We start from the raw sequence: 18,361 nt of genomic DNA, 5'->3' as shown, positions 1-18,361 counted from the left end.
CGAATCCGAACACGATCGATCATAGCAAAAGCCCGCATTTGATCGGACCGGGTCGGAAAGCAAATCAAACAAAGAAACATTAAAACGCACTTAGTGCAGCGGCATGTAAGTAATTGGCGTGTCGGAATCGTACATTTCTCTCTCTCTCCCGTTTTGCACCCCCGAGTCAGATATCGGTTGGATTAAGTAAAGTTTGTAGTAAATTAGATTTGACTGGCGATTAACGCATCCCGTTTGACACTGTGCAAAAGAGAAATTTTTGCAATGTTACTACGTATGATCATTACATCCAGCGCCCTAATGATGCACGCCCGGCCTCTTTCAATTAATTATCAGATCGATCAGGTGTATCGTTTGCTTTGTTTGGTGTTTTTTTCGATGCTGTGCGTATGTTTGTTTGGCTTTTAATTGGATTATGATTGCCTTTTTCCGCTTCGTCGTGTTCGATGCGGATGGTAGACACCCACAAGACAAGGCAACCGCGCGCATTTCCGACGCTTCACGCCATCGATGATGGATGCATTTTCTACTTTTCCAACATCCAAGGAATCAAACATTTTTTTAAGTTGTGTATTTGTGTGGGTGTGAATGCATCGACGAAAATGTATCAAACCAAGCGAGAGAGGGAGAAAGAAGTAGAAAAAAAACGTGTAGCTTTCGCTAGGCAACATATGCATAAGCAGGGGCTGTTATTTTCTTCTCCAGTGCCTCCCATGCTTCAAAGTTCGAAGTGATGCTTAACGAGGCCTACTTGTCATAATGATCAATAATGGGGCGCGGGAGAAGGGTACGATCGAGTATCATGTTTCACGATCGTGTGTCGGTAGGTATCAATTTTAACGAGCGAACTCCTTGTGTTCGAAAAGCGCACGAATTTTGTACATCACAATTAATAAAATTGAATTAAAAAAAAAACAAACCCACCCTGAGTTGAGAGCACCCCACACACTCAACCCCTTCTCTTCGCTGCACGAATTGCGACCGATCGCGTGTACGAAAACGTCACGGCAACCAAGAATAGAATGGCGTAGGCGCCACCAAAGCCTGCCTGCCTGTGATGGGCGGTAAAATTAAATTACAACACACCGAAAAGATGAGATGATGATGGGCCCCGAAAAGTAACCGAAACATCGTCGCGAACAAGAATATTGATACGGTTGATGCAATTGTTCTTAATATTCCTCCTTCTCTCTCGCTCTCGCTCTCGCTCTCCATCTCAGCTGCTGTTTGGCAGTTGTTTTTGAAATTGATTTTTTTCACGCTTCGTGTAAGATTAATTGTAAACGAAATGCAACGAAAACAAATTACACAAAAACCCCTGCGAGCGAAAGAAAAAAAGAAAGATGATGCTGATGATCGGGATCTTTAGCCCCGTGCGGCCAAAAACTTGGGCAGCGAAGCTGTTTACGTGTACCGTCGTCCGTCGCACAACATGGCGGCGGCGCAAGCAAAACCGCGTAAACCGGTGCTCACACACACACACACACACACACACACACACACACACACACGCTGCCCGCTGTTTTCTAGTGCCTTGATTCAGTTTTAGATTTTCCTCAACGAAACTCCAAAAATAGCACCACGCCAATCGCCCGAACGTGGCACACACAGGCGGCGGCCGCCAAGAGACGCGCGGGAAAGCGGCAACCAACAAAAACAAAAAAAAGGTAAAGGTGCTGCTGTACGGCCAGACCAGAGTTGGGGCGGAGGAGAAGCAGGGAGGCCAGCAACAGACCGCAAAAACGTATGTACTAAAACACAAAGATATAACGACGGCTTTTTGTTGGGAAGGGAGTACTGCCATGGATGCGAACGTGCCTGCCTGGATGCTATGGAAACCCCAAACCATTTTCTGGAACCCCAAAGTCTGTGTGTGCGTGTGTGCGCGCTCGACGCAGAAATTGAGGAACTTTTTAGCATCAACTCCCGGCTGCTGGTGTTGTGTTGCTGTGGTGCAGTTTTTGGTTCACTGTCACTAGAGCGCACATTCCTGGCGGCTAGGCGCGCTCGAGCCACCTGGACGCGAAGGTAGTGCTTAAGTCCAGTGCGGGTCACGCGACCCACATAAAGCAGCCACGCACTCCCACCCGGGGTGCACCACACCCGGGGAGATGGTGGTGGTGGGTGTTGTGCCAAGAGACTGTTCTCATAGCTTGCGCGTGTAGAATATACACACAGCTGCGGTAGCTACAAAATATAACCCTTTTCAGCGTGAAAACCCACTGATTATACTCTGTGCTTGTGTGTGTGTCTTCACACAAACATGCATACACACATACTCACTTGTGGAGGCTGCACACCGATCCCCCGCACACGTAAAGCCAGCGTCAGGCCGGCGGCAAGCGTGGCGCGTTTATGATTATTTACCTATTAATAAACGAGAAGTGGTTTTCCAGCTCACACACGCACAGCGTGATGTGCGGAGGTGCGCACCCCGTGTGCTATTGCAAAACACGGCACACAGCCAGCCACAGGCAGCCGCTGACGCTGAACATGAATCAGAATTACTGGGTAGGACATTGCCCGGGACGCAGCCGGTCCCACTGTGCACTGTGCGTCCCGGCGTTCTCGGTTTTGTCTGCTGTCCGTTGTCCGGCTGATTTGTTAGAGCGGCCCTTTCCGTACCCCTCCCTCCCCCCTCACCCCCCGCTTACACACTGCACCAAAGTGTTGTTCCCCAGTATCTTTGATGGAGGAGGCAAAAAAAAGAGAGAGAAAACGAATGAGAAGCAGTCGCAGTCCTCGGTTGTTGCGCAAAATGTTTGACTAACGTAACGGCTACAGCGCAACAGGAGGGAAACTGCAGCAGCCAAACGGATATCACATTGGCGGATTATGGGACGCCAACTATTGGCAGGGACAAGCGAAAGAGGGGGAAGGGTTTAACAAAAAACAAGCAGCAAAAAACCGCGCTAGATGCGTGGGCCCTGCCGCACGTTTGCGCACGCTCAGCGCCACGCGGGCGCAATGATCATTGTTGCAAAACTAATAAAACGTCAGCAATGGGAGACTTGCTCTCGCGTACTCCGTCAACCCCCATTGCATCCCCTCCCACAGCGTGGGGTGGTAGTGTTTGTGGGGGGAAAAAGCGAGGCACTAACATACAGCATACGCGATGCGGCAGGCAGAATCGGTCTAACAACATCGGAGCCGCACAGCTGCAGCGGCTCTCCCAGCGAGCTCGCAACAGTGCCTTCGCACCCCCTTCCATTCCACCATACCCCTACGAGAGTGTCCTTAGAGTGTCTAAGAGGAACAGAGGCGAACGTTTCGAACGGTGTGTGCTGTGCAGTGGATGCCATCGCTATCGCACGATCTGCTTCTCGATCGGCAGTACACCTCTGGACGGAATTATTACGAAACCGTTCGCCGCTGGCTGCTGCTGCTGCTGCTGCTGCTGCTGCACTGCAAAACACAACTGCACCAGTAACCATTGGTGACACTGCAGGCTGCATCACTGGTCTGCCACTGCACTAATCTTATGCAGCAATGCAGCAGGGCATTCTTTATTGCTCCATCCGCTGGCCTCCATCGAGGGCTGTATTAATTGTGGAAGGTTTCTTCTGTGTGTTTTTTTGCGTGTGTGTGTGTGTGTGTTGTTCTCTGCTGGGGGAGCAGGGAATGTAAAGCCAGGGAGGGCCTCGTGTGATCTAATGCCTGACCAGCAAGGGTAGGCGGGTATGGAATCATAACTATGGCCGCAGCCCTTCCCCAATTGAATCTCATTGATTAATAAAACAAAGGCAGGCGCGGTGCTTGAGTGAGTGAGAGAGAGAGAGAGAGAGAGAGAGAGAGAGAGAGAGAGAGAGAGAGAGAGAGAGAGAGAGTCCTTTCAAGCAACAGAACAACGACGACGGCAGTGGAGGGCAGCAAACATTTATGAATGAATAAAACAGCACACACTGTTAGGACATGCGCAACCGTCCTCGAGAACAATGAGGCTACACGCATCCGCAGGCACCTTCTCGTTCACCTGATGTGCGGTGTCACCGTTCACAGCTCGGTTTTACTCGTCAAGAGCTCGAGCGGCTTGACGGGGGGCTGTGTCTTTGTGGGCCCTTCTCCACCCATACCCATGTCTCCTGGTGGTCGACTGCCGACTGCCGACATCCCTTTAAATGGTTGTCTCACACAACCCGGTAGAAGAAGCAATACGGACCCGAGAACAGAAGCGATCCTTCCAGGAGGAGAGCCCGTCTGGAATGAATTGCGCCTCGTCTGTAATCCGTTTGAAAGGATCATTCTTCTTACCGCCAACACCAGAACGAGAGGAAGAGAGAGAACGAATGAGATGGACAAAGGACGTCCTGCGGGGACCATTGATCCCGGTCGGAAGATAAATGCCCTTGCGTCTGTGTCTGTCTGTGTGTGTGTGTGTGGCGGTTGTCTCTGTTTCGATTTCGATTTCAATTAGGTTTCCAGGAAAAGATTGAGAAGCAGAAAGCGAACCCGAAAATCCCATGCTCCGTGTTTTTGGGGATTTTATTGCCCGTCTTCGTTTCGTCTGCAGTTTCGTTCGCACGGCGTGAAATCGTCGGCACTTCTTGCCCTTGGCAAGAACAGGGGGAAAATAGGTTTCGAAACAAAAACAGCGTTTAAGGAGTTAGAGGAGTTCGTCGGTCCTTTGTGTGCGTGTCCTTCGAAGCGCCACGCTCGGGATGCCGTGTCGTGGGAATACTCCCCGGCACTAGCTCCCATCGCACAGGGGGAAATGGAACAGGTAGGAGAGTGCCACCAGCGGGAACACAAGTGCACAGAGTGTCTCGAGTAAAGGATTACCCAGGCTGTGTGTGATTTACTTAACGAGAAGAGTGTCGCCAAACGCCGTACGGACGCCTTTATTGCGCGATTCCGGTTCTGTCTGGGCTGGTCTATCGTTTTGCGCAAATCATAAACTTCATTAGGCGGGCCCGTGACGGTAGCAGGCGGTACGGACATGGACTCCTCACTCAAGACCTGCCCTGACGCGTCTGGCGGCTTTCTGCGTGCGTGCGTGCCCGCTGGGACGGGAGACGTTGCTGTTCGGATCATTAAGCAGTCTTCTGTGTCTATAATTGGAATGTCCATGATCTCTACACCCTGGCTCCCTGCACACAAGGCCCGACAGAAAGCACACACACACACACACACACACACACACACACATACACACGCTCACAAGTCCCTCCACAGGGTGAATCAGGGCGCGGATGACTTATGCGCACGCGTTCGGGGTGCGTTCTCGTGCGCGCTTGGGCGGCGCCTGAAGTGGTTTGTTTTCGTACGAAAAAGAGCACGGTGCCTCCTCCCTTTCGCCACTGCGCCACGAAGTTCTCCAATGTCCACTTGAGGCAGCGGAATCTAAAGGACGAAGGATCGGTGCAAGTGCACCGCAAAAAAAAACCCGGCGTCCGGCTGCGCGCGATTGCGATTAGACGCGATCGTCTGCGTACTTGGCGTAGTCAAAGTCGAGCACAAAAAGCAAGCCGTTTGAAGCGCAAAATACACGCAGCACTGTCCCCTGGTTGGCGTTCGGTTTTTGATTGTGGCGTTTCGGAGCAGGAAAGCCCGTGCGCCCGTGCGGGAATGGTTAAAAATAATTCAAACACCCAAATAGCGCGCGCGCCTGCTTAACGGCGACCGAGAAAAAAAAAAATAAAACGACGCGTCTTCCTTCCCCCCGACGGCCGTGGAAACGGAGTGCGTGGAAAACGGCAAATGGAACGACCAAATAGCGACCAAAAGCGGGAGGATGTTGTGCACTTGCTGGTCGTGTTGGTGTGTGCGCGCGCGGTGATCATCGGGAGCGGGACCGATCTCGTCTTTGCCGCCGCCGCCAGTTCGACCACTTCGAAGGCCACTTCTTACCAGATGTTGAGTGGGGATCGAGGGGGATGGGTACGCGGTGGGTGCCGGGATGGAGCGGAAAACTGACGGGATGACGGGCGCCCGGACGTCATCAGTGACGATCGTCGCTGACCCCGCGATCGAGCGCGCACGCGATCATCCACGGCGCGCGTTTTGTTTTTGCTCTTTCTTTACTTTACTGTGTTTTTTTTATAAATCAACGGAGGGTGGTGGTGTGAGGAGGGTTGATGTGTGGAACATATGATCATGTTTAATCTCGATCCACTCCCCCCCAACGCAACTCCCCATCCAATTTGAATTATGGAAAAAGGAATGGAGAGAATTAATTGAATATCGGGTTTGGGGCAGTGCCGCTCCACATTCCGGCCAGATCCTATCGTCCTGTAAAAAAAAAACAATACACTTCTGCCCGGCCAAGCGATCACCGAACCGAAGTGTGAGCCTTTTTCTTCGAACTGTTCAACTGTCCACCGCCCCCCCCCCCCCACCCCACATTTATGTCGCCTATATGTTGCTGCTTGAAAAGTTGGAAGGCGCCAGCCAGCGCCAAGCGGCGTGACAAATGGTAAATAAAAATAAAAGCGGGCTGCGGCGGCCCCAAACCGGTAGCGAAAAGCGACGTTTTGGTTTGTTGGACGTTTGCCATGCGCCGCGCGCACGTTGACCGTCCTCCCCTTCTCCTCTTCACCCCCTTTTTCATCTCCCCCACAAAAACCCATTACAAACAAACGAAACCCACAGGGGGTACTGGCCGCCGCCCTTGCGCCGAGCAAAACAAAGCCGCACGAACGTCGTAGGTGACAACAATATCGCGCCACAAGAAACCCACACACACACACGCGCGCGGCCGCGTGGAAACCCCCAATGTTCCGAAAAATCGACACGCCAGTCTGCCAGTGAGGGCCGGCGAGACGGCCCGAACACGATGGGCCATTTGCCAGATCGAAAACGGTCGACACACCTTCGCGCCGACGCCAACCGGCCGCGGCAGCAAGGGACGGTCGGGCAAAACAAAGCGCAAACTGTGTGTGTGTGTGTGTGTGTGTGTGTGTGTGTGTGTGTGTGTGTGTGTGTGTGTGTGTGTGTGTGTGTGTGTGTGAGGGGGCCAACTTTACCGCACTTAGCAGACGCGCACAGCAACCACTGCGGTTGCTGCCCGGCGTTGCGCTAAGCTGGGACGCGCACACGCGGTTGTTCACGCAAGACGCGCGCACCAGCCAGTGCGCCCGCGGGACGTAGACGGGGTTGACTAATGACCTACCAGAACCAGAACCGCAAGTGGCGCACCGGTCGCACAAGTGTGCGTGTGTGTGTGTGTGTGCGCAACGCCTCCTCGCCTGCCGAGGTCCCGAGACTCGCAGGTAATAAGGGGCGTCGGACGGCGGATTTCGGGAGATGTTGGTCGGTCGGTCGGTCGGTCGGTCGGTGTCAGAAATAGAAATCTCTAACTTTTTCCGAAAAAGAAAAACAACACAACTACACACGCACGCTCATACACTCAGACTCAGAACGTTGTGTCGTCGTCGTTGACTTCCTCGGAAATACTGTTCCGTTCGAAGAGGTTTGGTTTGATTAAACTTGGAAGACGGGGGTGTTTGGTGATCAGGAAGCATCCTGATGCCTTTCCCGTACCCGTACCAGGATGCTCGCCCCCTCGATCCCCTTGTGGCCCTTGTGGTCGGAGCTCCGGGTGGGAGGAAGGCGCGGTCTGCCGAACCACTTATCAATCCTTGAAATAGCGGTCATTTTTCAACCGCAAGCTTGTCGGAACACTGTCGGACACAGTCTATGGGCACACACACACACACACACACACGTACACAAGGAAAGGGAAGATTATAAGCGGAGCGGGAAGGTGATGCGGAGGTGTCTCTATCCGCACGGTTGTCGATAAATCTTCCGGGGGGCCACGCTGAAGCGCTAACGTTTGACATAATATCAAGAGCGAGCGTGCGAAGGAGGAGAAATGCCTCTCGCCCTGTCCCATATACCGACGACCGATCGAGAGTTTATTTCTCAAACCCCCCCCCCCCCCATCCTCCTCCCCCCTACCACCGGTCGGCAATATGTCCCTGCAGAACGCCGGCGTTGGCCGTTGGCTTTGATTGAGATGGCCGATCATATTTCAAGTGGCACCGGATTCCGCTGCCAAACAACGTTAAACAACACTGCTGATGGTGGTCGGAGCCGCTACTGCTCGTTCAGGATCGCTTTTCCTAACTCCCCTCCCCCCATGCTTAGAGGCCAGAGTAAGAAGCAAGTTAAAGAAAGTGAGCAAAAAAAATAAGAGGAAGAACCAGAAGCGCCAATCAAATAAAATTCAGAAAAGAACCATCGCGTTTCCTTGCGCGGTTTTTGAGAGGGGAAGTGATGCCTGCGACACAAGCTGTGACCGGGCAAAAAAGAGAAGAAAAAAAACAGCCGATAAAACACGCGCACGCGGGGAAGAGGTTGTCAGTGGTGGTTCGCGGGCTACTCCTGCACTGACCGGATGAAAGTTAAATTTAATTGGAATTGCTGTTGAAACGCGCCGTGAAAGCTACCATAAATCTGACAACATCTACCGCGCGCAGCGAATGTGGGGACGCGGGCTGCGAGCGTGGCCGTGGTACCTTTCCACCCAGCCCCACCCACCAGTCCGTGCGCGTCCGGTCCGGAAAGCCATTTTCATGCGCCAGGTCCGTCTCTTCCTGGTTGGTGCGGGCGTTTAGTTCGTTGCGTTCTAGAGTGTTGCTCTCCCTCTCGCGAGTTTGGAAAAGGGGAGTGAAAAGATGCAAGATTTACACCGAACATGTGTTAATAGGGGGATCAATGCGTTGGCTAGGTGGTATCAGCGCAAAGTTGGTGTAGGAAATTTGTAGGACCCAGCATTGCCCTCGCTCAAAGTTTTGCTGCCTAATCCAGGGGTTGAAATAGAACAAAACCGAACCGAAAGCATTTCCGACCGTCTTTGATTTCCGGTCTAGCTTGCAGAGTGGAGTGGAGGAGACCCACAGAACACATCTGCTGGACGCGGTGTTGCGAAGATCATACAACAGCTCCAACAACTCCCACATTGGTCAGAATGGGAACGGAAGGCGCGACTGACCAAAACAGACTACCGCACCGAATGTTGGAGGACACATTTGAACCAGCTAATGGAGAATTAGGTTAAAAATTGTTCGTGTATGTGCGTGTGCGTGTGTGTGTGTGTGTGTAGGAGTTGGACGTAGGGGTGGACCTTAAATTTAGAGAGTCTAAATGCTCTTGCCGCCCGCTCCAAACGCAACCGAGACTACACCATCGGTCGCCAGAGAACAGAGACGTTAATCACGCACCATGGAGCGCGTGTGCGTGCGTGTGTGTGTGTGTGTGCTTAGCATAAAGAACTAGTGCGGCATTGCTACCGGACGACTCAGATCAGACACATGCGGTCTGTGGTTTGTGATTTATTTTCACCATGGGTGCCGAGCCGGCGCGGCCTCTTCTTCGCTCGATGCCGATGATTCACCGATTCACGGGGCGCACGGGGTAGTGGTGTGGCACTGTTTGCGTCAGTGTGTGGCCGGTCCGCTCTATCCGTTGCGTTCGATCGATGCCAAATTTTGACGATCACCAACCTCAACCCCAACCCCCTTCCCGCTTGCTACAGTTAGACGGACTGCGTAGGTTGTCTGCGCTCGCTCCAACAGTTTCACTAACCGTGGTCAGTATCTAACGGACGTACCCCGTTTGCCTTGAGCTCCTTCCTTTGCCCTCTCTGGGAGTGTATTTTTCCACACACATACACACACACATAGACACACTCAGTGCGCGAGTGCGCAATTGCCTAAAATGTGTGTAGTTTGGCCCACTAACCGTGCCGCACTCAGGTTTTACTTGAGCCGCCAACAGCGCGAAGAGTCTTCCCACGAAAGGTGAACAGTGGACGGTGGACGTGAAAGGATAAGCGAACCCGACGCTAACAAGCGTGACACACGGCCTGCTCGCGCGCTAGTCACGTATTGGATGCCCTTTTTTTCTTCTTGTTTTTTTTTTTTTTTTGCTAGCCACAGTTAGCCAATTCTTCGTGCGAGTTCGCCAAAAGGTTTCCGTTTAATTTTGGGACATACGGTTGTTGTTGGGTTGTCGCTGACTCATCTTGAATGGCGGGTAGAGGCGGGTGCCGAAACGGTTACAAAGAGCGTGATCAGCAACCCGCAGCATCCGGTGGCCGCCTTTTGACGTCACTGGGAGTTGGAGAAGTTAATCCATCCGCGTACATCTGCCCATAACAACCAGATGTGTGTTCATCTTGACGTGACAGCTTTCGGTGCGCGAGAGATAAGCGCGAGATGTTGTTCCATTGTGAGCAGGGTTAGCGTTGCTTTTAGGTATTTCTCTAGCGCTGCAGGCAAAGCTTGTTTTCAAATTGGCATGGAGACCACAGCACAGTTGATAAAACGTTTCACTGATTCAGGCTGAACATTTCTGCTTTCAAAGGTTATACTAAAAAACCTCCCCTGCAACGCGTTCTTAAGATTATTCTAGAACCTATTCATGAGCATATGAATCGAAAAAAGGGTTAACTTCTTGGAGCAACGTTTTTTGGCTACTCTACATCTTCCAACCAACAGCTCAGCCACTTAATCAGCCACTAGAAACACCCATTAAGGTGAAGGTGGCGGACACATGCACACACCGAAAGGTACACCACACGAAGCACCGAAACCGACAATGCAACCGAAAACTCAGCTTGCAACACCGACATCGATCGCGACAAAACAACAGCCACAATAAAAAAAGACCACTCGACTCGGGCTGGCGGCATGCGGCGCCCCGTTTGCGCTGCCCTGCCCGTTGGCCACCAGGCGGGTGTGTGCGCGCGCGCCTCACGCGATCACGTGTGAGCCGCCGAGGCAACGCCAGTTTTCGCTACCCAGCACAAACGCTTTGTGAAGCTGCACACTTCTATTTGCACTGTCAATATATTTATATAAATATTTTCACTTGTTTCTTTTCTTTGTTTTTGATCGTGTTGTGTTCTCTCGCTTTCCGCAAAGCAGCAGCAGCATAGATAAACGCACTAAAAGCATTTTCCGTTTTGGCGCAGCCGTGTGCGTGAACATAAAAAAAGTCGTTAGAAGAACAAACGCGCCCCGACGCCTTCTGACGGGCAAGTGGGTAGTAGCGAGGGAGACGGAAGGGCTCCGTTCGATCTGCACACACACACAAAAAAAACGTTAACATCGTTGCAGCGCTGAAGTTATCCAGACAGAGCGCGTACGATCATCGTCATCATGATCATGTGCTGCCTGATCGTTTGCATCGTTTTCGCACATCGTTTTCACCGACGGTTGGCCGCGGTTCATCGTGTCGTCAATGAAAGAATGCCAATCAGTGCGCGGAAAGCCCAACCCATGCACAAGAAGAATGGAGAAGGGGAAGGAGGGGAGAATTGGAGATGGCCGGTGTAGGCTTTCGATGCACTGCAAACGCAGCAACACAGCAGAAGAAAAACAATACCCATACCTCAGCGAAGGTTACTCGATCTGCTATTTGTGTGTGTGTGTTGGTGAGAAATTATGGTCGCCTTTTCCGTCAAGCGCTTTTGAATGGTGAGGAATTTTATCGGTTATAATGCGGCCTCAACGCGTCGACTCGGGTTCTTCTTCCTGTTTCCCGCCTTCCTGGAGGTGGAGCCGCGTTGCGCCGCCATGCTTGCGAGACGCGGCGTGCGATGTGATTTCGATGCTCGTTTGATTGCCCATCGAATGCAAATGGCGATCGAGGCGGGCGTTTACCGGCTTCGGCTAATTGTCGTCACCAGCCAGACGCGACGCGACGAGATAACGAGAAACACCACAAAACGTGATGTGTCTGCGTCTTCGGCTGCCGGCGGGAGAGGAATCTAACGGATATCGGTGTACGGAGAGTGTATGGTGAATTTCAATTCGCCGCATCGTTCACAACACATCGTTCGCAGTTTTCTACCAACTAAAGAATGCAAAACAGCATAAACTCTATACAGAGAGAGTGTGAGGGAGTGAGAGAAGGAGGAGAAGGCATGAGCGGAACTGCAGGGACTTAAATTTTAAATTAATTTTATATTTAAGCCAACAAATCTACCGTCACCTCGGTCTTTCCTCTATCTCTTGCACACACACACACACACACGCACACAAACGCCCGAAAATAGCACTCGGTTTAAGGTTTTATTTTGTGCCTCATGGGATTCTTAAACGCGTTTTTTTTTTAATTTTATTTTCACTTTCCGCTCCCTTCTCCCTTATTTTTTTTTCTCGCTGCGACAAAATCGTCCGGTGGAGCCGCCGTTTTCCACCCCAAACACTCCAACCACACCATTGCAACGAGGGTTTGGGCCGGGGTGTGTGATGAATTGCAAGCCGTTATGCGCCGACGACGATGGGACGATCCGCGTCCGTCACTCGCGTGTGGTTGTGTGTGTGCGCGCCGCGATCTTCTTTAATTTATATACGCATTAGCCCACAGGTCTGGGCTCGCTTTTTGGACTTTTGGCCGATGTCTTGGGCAATGGAAAGTTGTCCGTAAAGAAGACGGGGGAAATAAACAAAATGCTAGTTGGCACTAGGGATAAGGATCGCATAGAGATATTGGTTTAGAAGAGCAACCGGGAACTGTGACGATGAGACGATTCTTTGTGTTCCATAGTCTGCAAAAGTGATCTCCTGTCAAGACCATTAATGACATATAATTTTAAACTTGTAATATAAGCAGTCAAAACCGGTCTTTGCTGCATAAATAGGCTGTTTTTGTGTGCTTACAAACATATGGTAAGCGTGTACAACAGTGATGGAAATAGCCACCCAAAAGCATGTTACATCTTTTCGTTACATCTGTTCAAATCACGACTCAAATCATCATCTCTAACTTAACTTATCATCTCTTACTATTTGAATTTTAAGCTATCAAAAGAGTCATCTGATTCACTGAATACTCTGTATGCACATCCCTAAGTGTAGAGTAGTTTGTTTTGCGCGATGGCGGATGGGACATGCATAAAATGATCGTCACCATATTTCCGTGTTCTATCCAACCTCGCATGACGTAGAAGCCTGATGCTTCTGTCGCAATAGCGTTTAGATAGTTGCTGGACGGCGTAGATCACCCACCCAAGGGGGTGGAACGAGGGTGTGGTGGAGGGGTGAAGGTATATTTTTAGCCCCATGTCAACACCGCCTTTGGCCGCGACAGGTGATCGTGAAATACAAACCGCACTGCCGGTGTAAGTCTCGTGGGCGGAAGTGAGAAAGCACACAGCACCGGCCGAAAACATCACCGTTCGAACGGTGTTTTCCCTTTGCCAAAGATAAACAGGGAGGGGGGGCAACTAATCAAAACCCGTTACAGCATTATGGAACTTGCTTGCCATAAAACTCGCATCAACCATCACCGAGCGAAAAAAGACACATTTCACGTCCGCTCCCGAACGCGCGCGCTAAATGTGCAGCAGTAAAACTCGATTCGGTTGTTTTGAATGCGGACGAAAGTGCGGTTTATTGCTAAAACGTTACCTAACCGATCCCGATATCATAAAAACCCCACCCGGTGCCACAAACAACAGCGGTTCATATTTCGGGCGCATTTTTCGCCGTTTCGGACGCCCTCGATCGCCCTCGGTGCGGTTTAATTAGTGTCGCTAGAACGATCAACACCGATTAACTACCCAGTGCCCAGTGTCGACTATCAGTTTACACGCTCTGTGTGTGTGTGTGTGTGTGTGCGGGGAGGGTCCGCCATAAATTTATTGCAATTTTTTTTTGTACAACACCCCACCCCCCTCAGCGGCATTGTCCTTTTCGGCACACATTTTCCGCGCAAAGCTTTATGCTGATGCGGTTACACCGCGGGCCCGGGGCCATTGCGCACCGACAAACGCACCGAGCGGGTGTATCATGTAACGCGTGGTGGTTGCCGTTGATCGTGATTTTATTAATTCTTAAAACAACGCTCCAAATCATACCTTAAGGTATGTGTGTGTGAGTTTCAAAAAATGTGTATATACCGGCACAGCGATCGTCCGTTTGGTTGTGTCACGGCGAATTGGCATACTCAGTAAGAGGGCGATTAAAATTTGTTTGCTGTTTTTCACCTCCTTTTTCCTCTCGTGGCTACGGGGAAAACTGAGAACGATTTTGTTTTTTTCTTGCCTATCGTGAAAATAGACCCAGCGCAGCGAAAATTCTACGAAAAGGATCCAAATGACTGATGGAAATATTTCAAAGGCGCCTACCTGCCGGAGCTTGTTTGTCCTCCGATTGGTACTACGTCGCTTTCACTCTCAGAAGTGAAAAAATTAAATGTAGCCAAACGAGTGCTAATAAACATCGTGCCGGAAAACAACGCAGTTGACGAATTTCGGGGGAAAAAACAAAACTGGGTCTGGGTGAGCAGTGGAAAACAACACTTACTCACACCCATGTGAACAGGCAATAAAATGGTCGCTCAGTTTTCCCCCCGCCGCATGCCAATTCCGGTGTAAGTGGGGGAAACCCGACCGACAAGATAATATTTTCGCGAATAATAATAATAAAAAAACGCCAACACAGAAAGTAGGTTCCTCTCAACAGCGGCCCCAAAGTGGTGTCCAAATTGTCCAAATTCCTGGCATACTTGAACCCTGGGGAGAATGGAGCGGAATGCAAAACATGCTTAAGCTTGTTTCCTTTATTATCCTTTTTGGCTGAACTGGGCACCTCCCCCAACTCCACTCGTTAGCAGCTATTTTGACTCGGATGACGATCTATCCGTCACGTCACTAGTCTTGTTATTGCGTATGATGGATTTATAAACCCCCCCCCCCACTCCCCCTTCTCTCTCTGGCATCCCCAGAGATCTTTCCGTTTTCCAAGAAGCAACCTGTCACACTACCCCACAACCCACTAACACACTACAGCCAAGCGCACCAAGCCGTAAAATGGATTGAATCGGAACGAATTTATGGAATAATTGCTCCGAAAAAAAAAAAAAATGCTTCAGACGCTTCCACCCGGTGTCGGTTCGTTGTCTTGCTGTCGGAAGTGACGTCTTTACGCGCGGTCCGTTCTAGGCAAACAATAATTTACGATCGGCACGCTGTGTGCCGTGGGAATTGAAGCAGGCCGAATGTGATTAACGCGCGCGCCCGTCCCGCGGTAAACAATCGTTATGACTCACGGTAGAGTGGTCCCGAAAACCCGTAAAGACAAACCAAAAAGCAAACACCTTACAAAAGGCGTTTAAGACAGATGGTTGCATTTGTCGATCTTGCTCGATCGCAATTAGCCTGAGATCCCGAGGAAGGTTCAGGTTTTGGGAAATTGAATTAAAAAAAAAAAAACCAAACCTTCACATAATTCACCTCCAAATCTGGATGACGCACTTGGGTGTGTGTGTGTGTGTGTGTGTCAGGTGGTGTTCCACCACCCTAACAAACGATCAATCGATCAATGAGATAAGGCTAACACACCGCGCATGTACACTAGCCGAGTCTAAGACAGCAAAGAACTCAAAATGAAGCATCAAACCATCGGCTTGAATGGTGTCTTGAGCGGCACAAAAAAAAAGGTCTTTGGACTGGCAAGTACTCTGGCTGAAACGATTGCGATTTGTGGAAGCAGAAGAGTTGTGGAAGCTTCTTCGCAGGCTCCTTCTTTGCCGCCTGCTCCATGCGTTGGGGAGGCATGGGTTTTGTGTTTCCCATAGGGTCCATCATTTCACGGTACATTCCTGCCGTATCCGGTTACGCGCACCGAACCCGGGGCCAGAATTTCACATGTGCCTGCTGTGCTGTACATCACGGAGCGTAAAAGGAGAGGGCGCAAACAGTGAGGGGGGGGGGACACAGTAATAATCGTTTTGCTGATTCATTGCGCTTAAGAACTGCGGCTGCTTTGGGGGAAGGGAAACGGGCTGGCAGTGGCTGTGTGTACCTGCAGGGCTTGCCAGTGCACGAAAGACTCTTGTCTGGACGACTCTCCTGCTTGCTCTGGTGGCCACACCACACCAATAACGCCACGCCAGGTAACCGACGAACTTCACATTCCAGCTGACGGACGGACCCGAGAACGCTTTCCGAGAACTGTTCAGGACGAGCTCGTGTTAGATCCCCGGCTGCGGAAAGGTAAATAGTTCTTAGTGTGCAGTAAGCGGCAAAGCCACTTGACGCACCGGTACTTGCGGTGTGTGAGTGTGTGTGTGTGTTTGGTTGGTGTTAATTATTAATTCCTGTGTCCGAGCTGCGAGATGCTGGTCCGTGCTCCAGTGCAGGATACATATTTACATAAAACGGCTCAACCTAATGCACACTTTCTGCATCTCATCTGTGGCAGCGGTGGAAAGCAGAAAAGGAGACAAATATTTACCCCTGTCCAGAAGCGCAGAAAGCGCGGGCTTCCCCATTGCGGCACTGAAAGGCCAGCAGCAGAGGCAGAGGTTAATGAGCGCCCCCGGAGCAGCCTAATGAAGTGTGATGACCGCGAGGAGCGCTTGGAGCGTTTAATTAAAAATAATTGGCCTGGTTTTCGGCTTCCCCGGCAAAATCCCTCAAACATCAAACGAAACACACTCCAAGGTGATGATCCCATTTCGATGACCTCTCGATGAAACAAAAAAATAAACTCTCGTTCCAGGTTGTGGTCTCGTTTGATTGTTTTTCCTTGCTTGGCCGACACCACCACAACCCACAAGCCATTATCAAAAGTCGCGTCACCTTGAGTGAAAACCGCCGAAAAGTAAGCAAATGTTATCTTATCAGGTCGGTGATGATGACAGTAAGTTGTTGTAGTTTCTTGTTTGTTTCGATTCGTTTGTGTCTGTGAGATATTACTCCGTAACACACACCCTAGAAGTTCCAAGCCCACTGACCCTATCAGCAAATCAACGGGGAAAGACCCTCTATCGGAAGTCCCCGTGTAAGACACGGGTTCCACTTCCAATCAAAACAAAAAACAGACACACAATTCTTCTGATCAAAATTAGAAGGAAGGGGTGTGGGGGGGGGGGGGGAACTGGACCATCGGTTGGAAGAAAGAGGCATGGGGCGGCATGGTGCGTTACAGCATCTTCTATTTCCGTCAACGTGAGGTCACTGCCACGATCAAACGGACCGGGTGGTTGATGTCGGCGGACCCGATAGTGTGGAAGGAAGGCTTTGGTGCTCTTGTAAATAGCGCCCATGTCAAAACGATCGCGATAGCCCATCCCACCCAGCCCCACCACTTAACGGGGTAGCAGCAGCAGCAGCGGGCGAGTTAATATTTTTCAATTATGATTATTAGCAGCAGACCCGGGGCCACGGGTACCGTTAGGGAGCGTAAGGCGCTTCCAGCGAGGACAAACCGGATAACACGACCGGAGTGAACAGGAGATAGAAGCGAGAGACATTGAGATGGAGACACACACTTATTTGCATGCTGTGTAAGAAGTAGAACTTCCTATGTGCTCCGAACGTCGATCGGGGAGAGCTGGTAATAACCAACAATCTGTTTTGCATACGTGCATACGGAGGTGTTCCTTGGCCAATTAAACTTCATTAGAGCGTACGCGTACGTAGGAAGAGAATGGAAAAAAGGGAGATTGTATTGAGAAGGTGGTACGACTGGGGCGAACCCTTTTGCTTCCTCCAGCGCACTCTTCATCGCATCGAAAGACGCTCGTTACGAAGGGTTAGCCCGCAGACAGTGTGGGACCTCCCTTCGCACTATCAATCTCAATGTTAATCAAACTCATGCCCAACCCTCGCCGGAGCGCGAACTTTGACCAGGTGAAACCCTTTATCAATCCAATTCAACGCGACGGCTTATCCGATAGACCATCTGAAGAGAGCGCACGATCGAATCTTCTTGATGATCTGCGGCTCTTGAAAAAAAAAAAAAACGATAAGAAACGGTCAACGGCCAGCCGAGTGTGCGGTTCGAAATAACCCATCTTGATCATCTGCTTGAACACACACACACACACACACACACACACACACACACACACACACACACACACACACACACACACACACACACACACACACACAGACGACGCAGAGTATCGGATACCGAGACACGTGCATCCGTCGTGCACAACCCTCGGGTACGCTCTTGACGCGTCTATCCTGTGGAGTGCTCTCTGTTCGCTCCCCCAGAGTGCCCAACGTTGCCCAACACGTGAGGCTTGAACAACGCCGTCATCCACACAATCTCCCGCACACTATCAGACACGTGAATGATCGTTTGGAAAGCAGCAAGATTGCACAGGTGTGAGTGCACTCATTCTTCTTCTCGATTGTGTTCTGGAATTCGAACCTGGACAACTTCCCAAATGTGGGAAAGTGTCTTGCCAAAAAAAAAAAACTATTGTTTCACGGCAAAAGAACCCCCTTTTGACCTTCAAACTGGTCCCATCTCCACTCGGTACAAGTCGTCGCGCTCGTTGGCGGTTCTGCCTTAGTTCTGCCTTGGTGAATGGTTTAATTATGCTTGTTGCCCGGAATGGAGCAACCAAAACGAAGTCTTCACATGATTCAAACAAACAAACAGAGAGC

At 50.7% G+C, this 18,361-nt stretch overlaps 1 protein-coding gene across 13 annotated transcripts in view; it reads right to left on the bottom strand.

Moving 5' to 3' along the window:
- LOC121591329 (transcriptional coactivator YAP1) overlaps nucleotides 1-18,361 on the bottom strand; it is a 40,298-nt gene that overhangs the window by 15,624 nt on the left and 6,313 nt on the right. The window lies entirely within an intron of this gene.

This window comes from Anopheles merus, chromosome 2L, assembly GCF_017562075.2.
Source record: "Anopheles merus strain MAF chromosome 2L, AmerM5.1, whole genome shotgun sequence".
Lineage (NCBI taxonomy): Eukaryota > Metazoa > Arthropoda > Insecta > Diptera > Culicidae > Anopheles > Anopheles merus.
This window is presented reverse-complemented; position numbering and strand designations above follow the sequence as displayed.